We start from the raw sequence: 6,768 nt of genomic DNA, 5'->3' as shown, positions 1-6,768 counted from the left end.
TGGTTAGGAGAGCTGGGATTTGTTTTAGCCACGGGGTGCCTGGGTGGCTCAGTGGGTTAAGCCTCTGCCTTTGGCTCAGGTCATGACCCCAGGGTCCTGGGATTGAGCCTTATCAGGCTGTCTGCTCAGCAGGGAGCCTGCTTCCCCCTCTCTCTCTGCCTGCCTCTCTGCCTGCTTGTGATCTCTGTCAAATACATAAATAAAATATTTTAGCCACAACAAAAAACAATTGTTGGGGACAACTGGGTGGCTCAGTCAGATAAGTGGCTGCCTTCAGCTCAGGTCATGATCCCGGGGTCCTGGGATCGAGTTCCACATTGGGCTTCTTGCTTGGTGAGGAGCCTGCTTCTCTCTCCCTCTGCCTGCCACTCTGCCTGCTTGTGCTCTCTATCTCTCTGTCAAATAAATAAATAAATAAATAAATAAAGTCTTTAGAAAAAAAAATCGTTGAAGCAAGTGGGACAAAAGTTTAGGGGTCATTAAATCCCAAGAGAGTGAATATGGGAGTTCCATTATGTTACTCTACTTTTGTGTATGTTTGAAATCTTTTTAATACAGCTTTGACAAACATGGCCCTTTTTCTTCTCCAGGATCCGATGTCATAATTATTTGTGTCATTCCATTGACTCCCTTGTTCCGTCTTCAGAAACAGCAGCACCAACCCCTGCTGAGGGAGACCAGGCACCATGCAGGGCACTAATTCCCATCAGCCTCCAGCAGTGGGTGCCATCCTTCACTCTGTACAGACAAGAGAGTTGTCTGCACAGAGAGACAGAGAGATGTCTCTATACTGAGAGTTCAGAGAGATGTCACTCGCTCAAGGACACATAGCCAGTGAGGAACCATCAAGATTAGAAGTCAGATACAATAGCCCCTGGTCTTTATCACAAAACTCGATACTCTCCTCCCTTTCCCTCCCTCTCATTTTCTCTCTCTCTCCTGCACCATCTCCCTCCTCTTCCGAACCCCTTCATCCTGATAGGACACACCCTTCAACTGTCTTGGTTCTGGAGCATGGGCCTTCGTCTCTCCTGCTCTTTCCTCCCCACCTTGCTAGAAAGACTTAGCGATACTTACCCTCTTTCTCGCCCCCATTTGTTCCTTAATCCCTTGTACTCTGACTTCTTCCACAAGGCCAAAAGAAACCTCATAAAAAACCAAACCAAACCAAACCCCGGAGAACATTCTCCACCCCGTGTAATCTCCCTGCAGCACGTGACCCACTGCCCGTTGCCCTCTTCTTGGAGTCCTCTCTCCTGTTGACTGAGCAAAGATGGATTCATCTGAAAACGTTTCTCTCCTTCTCTGACTCCTTGATTTTGGACTCCTTCTCCTCCTTGATTTTGGCTCAGGTCATGATCTCAGGGTCCTCTCGTCTTGAATGTTGAAATCCTATCCTCTGTGGCAGCTAGATTCAAAAGAGCCTCCCCCATGAGCCTTGGGTCTCCTGGTCATCGTGCGCTCATATAAGCCCTTCCCATCTGGATCTGGCCTGCTCACTAGAATGCAGAAGTGCCGTCTGTGATGCCCAAGGTTAGCTCGAAAAAGATCTTGCGTTTTATCCCTGGGTCTCCTGGAATGATGCTCTGAGAGAAGCCATGTGAGAAGTTCAAGTATGCTGTTTGCCTTGCTGTGAGGAAGCTCAGCTAGCCAAGCTGGAAAACCATGCAGAGCCCAGGCTGTTCCAGACATCTCAGACAAGGCGCCAGGCGTGTGAGTCGTGGAGCCATTTTTGGTGCCTAGACCACGGGAGACTTTGAGGGGCTCCAGCCCCAGCTGCAACCTGTCACCCCCTACAAGACCCCAAGTGAGAACCTCTCAGGGAGCCCAGCTGACCCCACAGAACTATGAGAGAGTATAATCAATTACTGTTTTAAGCCACTAAGGATTGGAGAGTTTGTTACCCAATAATAGATTTCTGGAACAATTTCTTTCTTTCAAAGTACAGCTCATATCCCCTCTCCTCAGTGTAGAGACTGCTGGGCCCTGGGACAGAAGGAATTGCCCTCTCCCGTGTGCTCCCAACTCTTTGTGACAACCCAGGATGTATTATAGTCTGACACACAACTGAGGAAGCGCAAAGATCTTGGCGCTGGTACCAATCACTGCTCGTGGCACGGAGCAGATGTTCGGACAGTGTTTGCTGAACTGAATGGAATTCCTTTCCCTTCTCCAGCCGCTCCAGGCAGGCAACCTCAAGACAGCCCAGACGCAGAGCATCGAGGAAACCCCAGAGCACACAGGATTGACGAAGGAAGTTGAAGGTACCAAATCAGTCTTGGCAAAAAGCTTTCCAAACCAGAAGGAAGGAAGGAAAACTTGGGAAACAATTTCAAAAAACTGAAAGGAAGAGACATGGAAGAGGCTAGAGGTGGCTGTCATTCCTTGCTCACTGATGAGAGACAAACACTGGAGGACTGGAAACTTCTGGACCAAGGGCCCACTCTGCAACAGCCTGGAAGGATCTTGCTCATTCTGGTTCAGGACGGGGGCCCTGGGTGTCCATCATGGGCCCACCTAAGATGGCTACTGTATACACTTAGTTCACTGGTCACTGCCAACCCAGGCCTTTGAAATGTTCTGGAACCCCAGAACCTGAAAGCCATCAGAGCCCTCTGGTGGGCCCGGAATAAATCTTGTAGGTAACCACCAACCCCTTGAAATCACACTCCCAGACCTCCCTCCATCACCTTGATTCAAACGATCCTCCCATTATTCTTGGCCATATTAGGCCAAACAATTTTAAGTATGTTTTATTCAAACTGCAGCTGTCACCTTATGCAGATGACAAAGTCTCAACTCTGTTGTAAGACAGGATTCTAATTAATCTGCCCTTAACCCTATGTGACGTGGTGAGGATTTTTCTAAGGACTGGCCTGTTACACCAAGGATTCTCTATCCTGGCTGCACGTTAAGATCCTGGAAAGCTTTGAAAAAAATACTTCTGCCTTGGTCCCATCCCGTTCTAGCCTGGGGGTTCCAGGCAAACCCAGGTAGTTTCCTGCCCAGTCCTATTTCTCATTTTAGCTACAAATTATCCTTTTGTAAAATTGGTCTGTCCCTATAGGACAGGAGGGACACCAGGCAGAAACTGACATGTCACCGAAGAAGTCATAATTAAATTCAGAACAGTCAAATTGCCTAAGTTCAATTCTGTGTCCTAGAAATTTGATTTACTGTCCAGCTACAGGGTATGATTTTCTGTGACAACCCTGAAGACTTCAGCATGAGGAAAAAATCACTCCATTAAATAAGAAAGCAGAATTGTCTCTCTTCTGTGATTGTAGCTCCATAAAAAAACAAAACAAAACAAAAAAAAAACACACCATATTTTTGAAAGCGTGAACATGAAAGCCCAAAATGATCATAATTATGATATTGGATGATTTTTTTCCTTTTTCTTTCAAAATTTCCTTTGTGTTGGTCACCAGACTTTTAAAACTTTTTTTTATTTTTTTTTTTTAAAAGATTTTACTTATTTGACAGAGTGAGAGAGCAGAAGCAGGCAGAGCAGCAGAGGGAGAGGGAGAAGCAGGTTCCCCACTGAGCAGACAGCCTGATGTGGGGCTCAATCCCAGGACCCTGGGATCATGACCTGAGCCGAAGGCAGACGCTTAAGCGACTGGGCCACCCAGGCGCCCCAAAACTTTTTTTAAAAATGCAAAATAAAGTCTGAACACTTGGATTTGTTTCTTCTAGAGACTGCCCTCCATCTTGGGCCACTGTTTCCTGTCTGCAGATGGCCCCAAAGGGGCTGCCAGGTCTCTTGACAGTCAGGCTCCCGTGGCGTGGCGCTGTTTCTAGGAGACCACTGAAGCAACTGTTCGCCAATATGCTTCCTTGGTGAGGAGCGGGGCCAGGCAGGCTGCCAGCCGAGCTGTTTCACCTCCTTACCTCAGCGTGCATGCTGCCCCGCCCACAGCGCGGCCCTAGCCTCCGCCCACACCATGCCACCTCGCTTGCCAACTTCCCTCTGCAGTCCCCTGCGCCCACTCACAACCGCAGGGCTCCTTCCAGGCCGCCCCCCCCAACAGGATGAGCGGTTTGTCAGCTAATATACATCAAGCTGCCACCTTCCAACAGCTAGCTCCGAGAGCCCCATCTGTGGGGCGTGTGCATGCCAGCTAGAAGGACCACCCACCACCTGCTGCTGCCCCCCCCAAGGGGGGGGTCTGGGCAGGGGGTCCTTTCTGAGCCCAGTGGGCTTGGTTCCAGGGAGCAAGAAGCCTGAGCATCAGTCATGGCCAGACAAAGGGCCCCACAAGTCACCTAATAAGGACTTCTGTCCCACTGTTGGAGACGTTAGGGGTCAAGGTCCAGCCCCAGCCACCCTGGAGAGCTCCGAGGGCTGCAGACTGCACAGCCCGGGATGTCAGGGCGGAGTGGGAACGAACTTCGTTTTGTTCTTTACAATAATCCTCATCACCGCCACCCTTTGTTTTATGTGCTGACTGCTTCAGACTCCTCCTCCTATGGAATGTTCTCAACAACCTGGATGTAGGTACTGTTATCATGACCATGTTTGTAGGTTAGGAAATGGAAGGTTAGACAAGTGAAAAAATTTCTCCCAAACACAGAGCTAAGTAGTGAGACAGTGTCAAGTGTGGGCTCTAAATTCCAACAGTCAGGGTTCAAATTCTGGCTCTGCCTCTCACCGCGTGTGGATTACCAAGTGCCTCTTACCAAGTGTGGGTGAATTATTAATCTCTCTGAACATCTGCTTGACGAGGATTAAAGGACACCATCCATGAAACTGCTTAGCACAGAATCTGTGCTCTCTAAAGGCACGTTATTGTTTTTAGCTGGATCTGAACCCAGATCCCTCTTCTGGGTACTCAAAAATGGCTTTTTCAGCGTGTTGAGTTTATCTGCTTTGCCCCTTCACATGGGCCTCTGGGGCTCTGGGCTCCAGGCGCCAGGAATGCCCTCCAAAGCCCCGCCTTGAAGAAAGGAATAACCAAACACCCATACGGAGCACATCCCATTTTAAAGCCCGCCACTCCCCAGTCTTCTACTTCTGGATGCCTCACCTCTTCTCTCCTCAGAAACATGGTTGTCCCAGGCACCGGGATGAGGTGGGACAAGGGAAGCAAGTGGAATATTTAAAAGAAATGAAATGGGACCACCCATCCAAGGACACACCCTAACGGGGAGTCGGCTAGTTGCAGAGCCTCTTGAAACAGGTGGTCTCCCATCCCGCCTTCCGCCCCATGCCACCCGATCCTCACTTGGGTCAAATAGAGGTGGGAAGCATTTTTGCCAAGAAAATACAAAAGCACTTAGTGTATAGATAAAATAAAGTTTGAACATCCAATTGGCCCCTCTGCCTTTGAGGCTGGAATAATCTAGAAAATGCATGAGCATTTTCCCTGCTCCAATATTCAGGTAGGACCAGGTAGCAGCATTAGCCCTTGGGAACATTCCTAACGTCGTGAGCACGTGGATTTGTTCTGCCCAAGCATGGGACACCATCCAGTGAGAGCATCTGCTTTATTCAGTTGGTGCTACTACAGGTGACTCTATCTGGACACCTCCCACACCAATGACCTTGGGAAAACGGGAGGAATAGCCCCCATGGGGATTCAAGCCTGTGGGAAGTGTCCGACGAACTGGGGATTTTCCAGTGTGGTTTAAGCAGGATTAGAAGATGGTTATTTGTGCTTCATTCATCAAACTCTTCTCAAGGACCTATGTGTACCGAGTACTAAGTAGCTGGGGAGGTTGAGATGTGAATAAGACCGAGTTCTGACTCATAAAGCACTCTGAGCCTGGAGGAGAGGAGCTATTTGTAAGGAGAAAATACAATACCTTGTGTGTGTGTGTGTGTGTGTGTGTGTGTGTGTGGTGTTTCTCTGTGGGTGTATGCATGTAATGTTAGTGAGGTTAGTAGTGTTAGTGAGTTCAGAATCCAGGCCACAAATAAACAGACTGAGGTGTGGGTGACATCCCCGTGGAAGGGACTTGCCATCATAGCTTTCTCCAGGCCACAGGCTTAGTGAATCCAGAGAAAAGTTAAGTTCACTTCTCTGTCACTGAGCATTGCCGTGCACACAGTTTTCCGGGCGTCGGGAGCTGGGACTGTAATTGGCAAGCTCCCTCCCACAGGGGTAGCTCTTGGGACTGCAGAGGAAACTCTTCCCATTAATCTTCAACCCCAGAGCCCATGGGGCTTGGGCTTCCGGGAAAGCAGGCTCTGTGGGTGTACAGCTCATTCTGCAAGGACTTTTTTTTTCTGTTGCACTTCCCTCTGAGCAAGACTCACTGGTTTATGATTCATCCTGCCTCCCCTCGCTCTCTGGGCCACTTCTTCTGCCAGGTGGCCCTCCGATGGGAATCCTCCTCCTCTTTTGAGGTCAGGCATGTTTCCCTTCCTGCTCCTTCAAAAATAACTGGGCCTCCCTTGGCAATGACAGGCCGCCGTGTAGGGCCACTTGGCCTCATTCTGCTTCCTGGGAAGGCTTGTGTGGCCCGGGTTCCATGAAGTCTGTCCTCATGTAGGAGTTCTCAGCTTGGAATTCTGGGCTCTTCCATTAGCCTTTGTCTGGCTCTCCATTCTCTTCTCTCATTCAGCATCGCCTCCACCTGTTCTTCCCCACCCCACCGTGCCATGTTCCTGCAGGAGGACAGAGAATAGAGAAAAGCCGATTTGGGCTGCCGACACTGAGAACAGAAAGAACCCTGATTAATTCAGCACTGAACTTCCTGAAGGAATCTGGACTTGATTACCAAGGCCTGGCCCCCAAAAGAGCCTTGTCCTGCTAGCCCTTC

This window comes from Mustela nigripes, chromosome 2 (genome assembly GCF_022355385.1).
Source record: "Mustela nigripes isolate SB6536 chromosome 2, MUSNIG.SB6536, whole genome shotgun sequence".
NCBI classification, from domain to species: Eukaryota; Metazoa; Chordata; class Mammalia; order Carnivora; family Mustelidae; genus Mustela; species Mustela nigripes.
The sequence above is the reverse complement of the archived record's forward strand: the minus strand, read 5'-3'. Positions refer to the sequence as shown.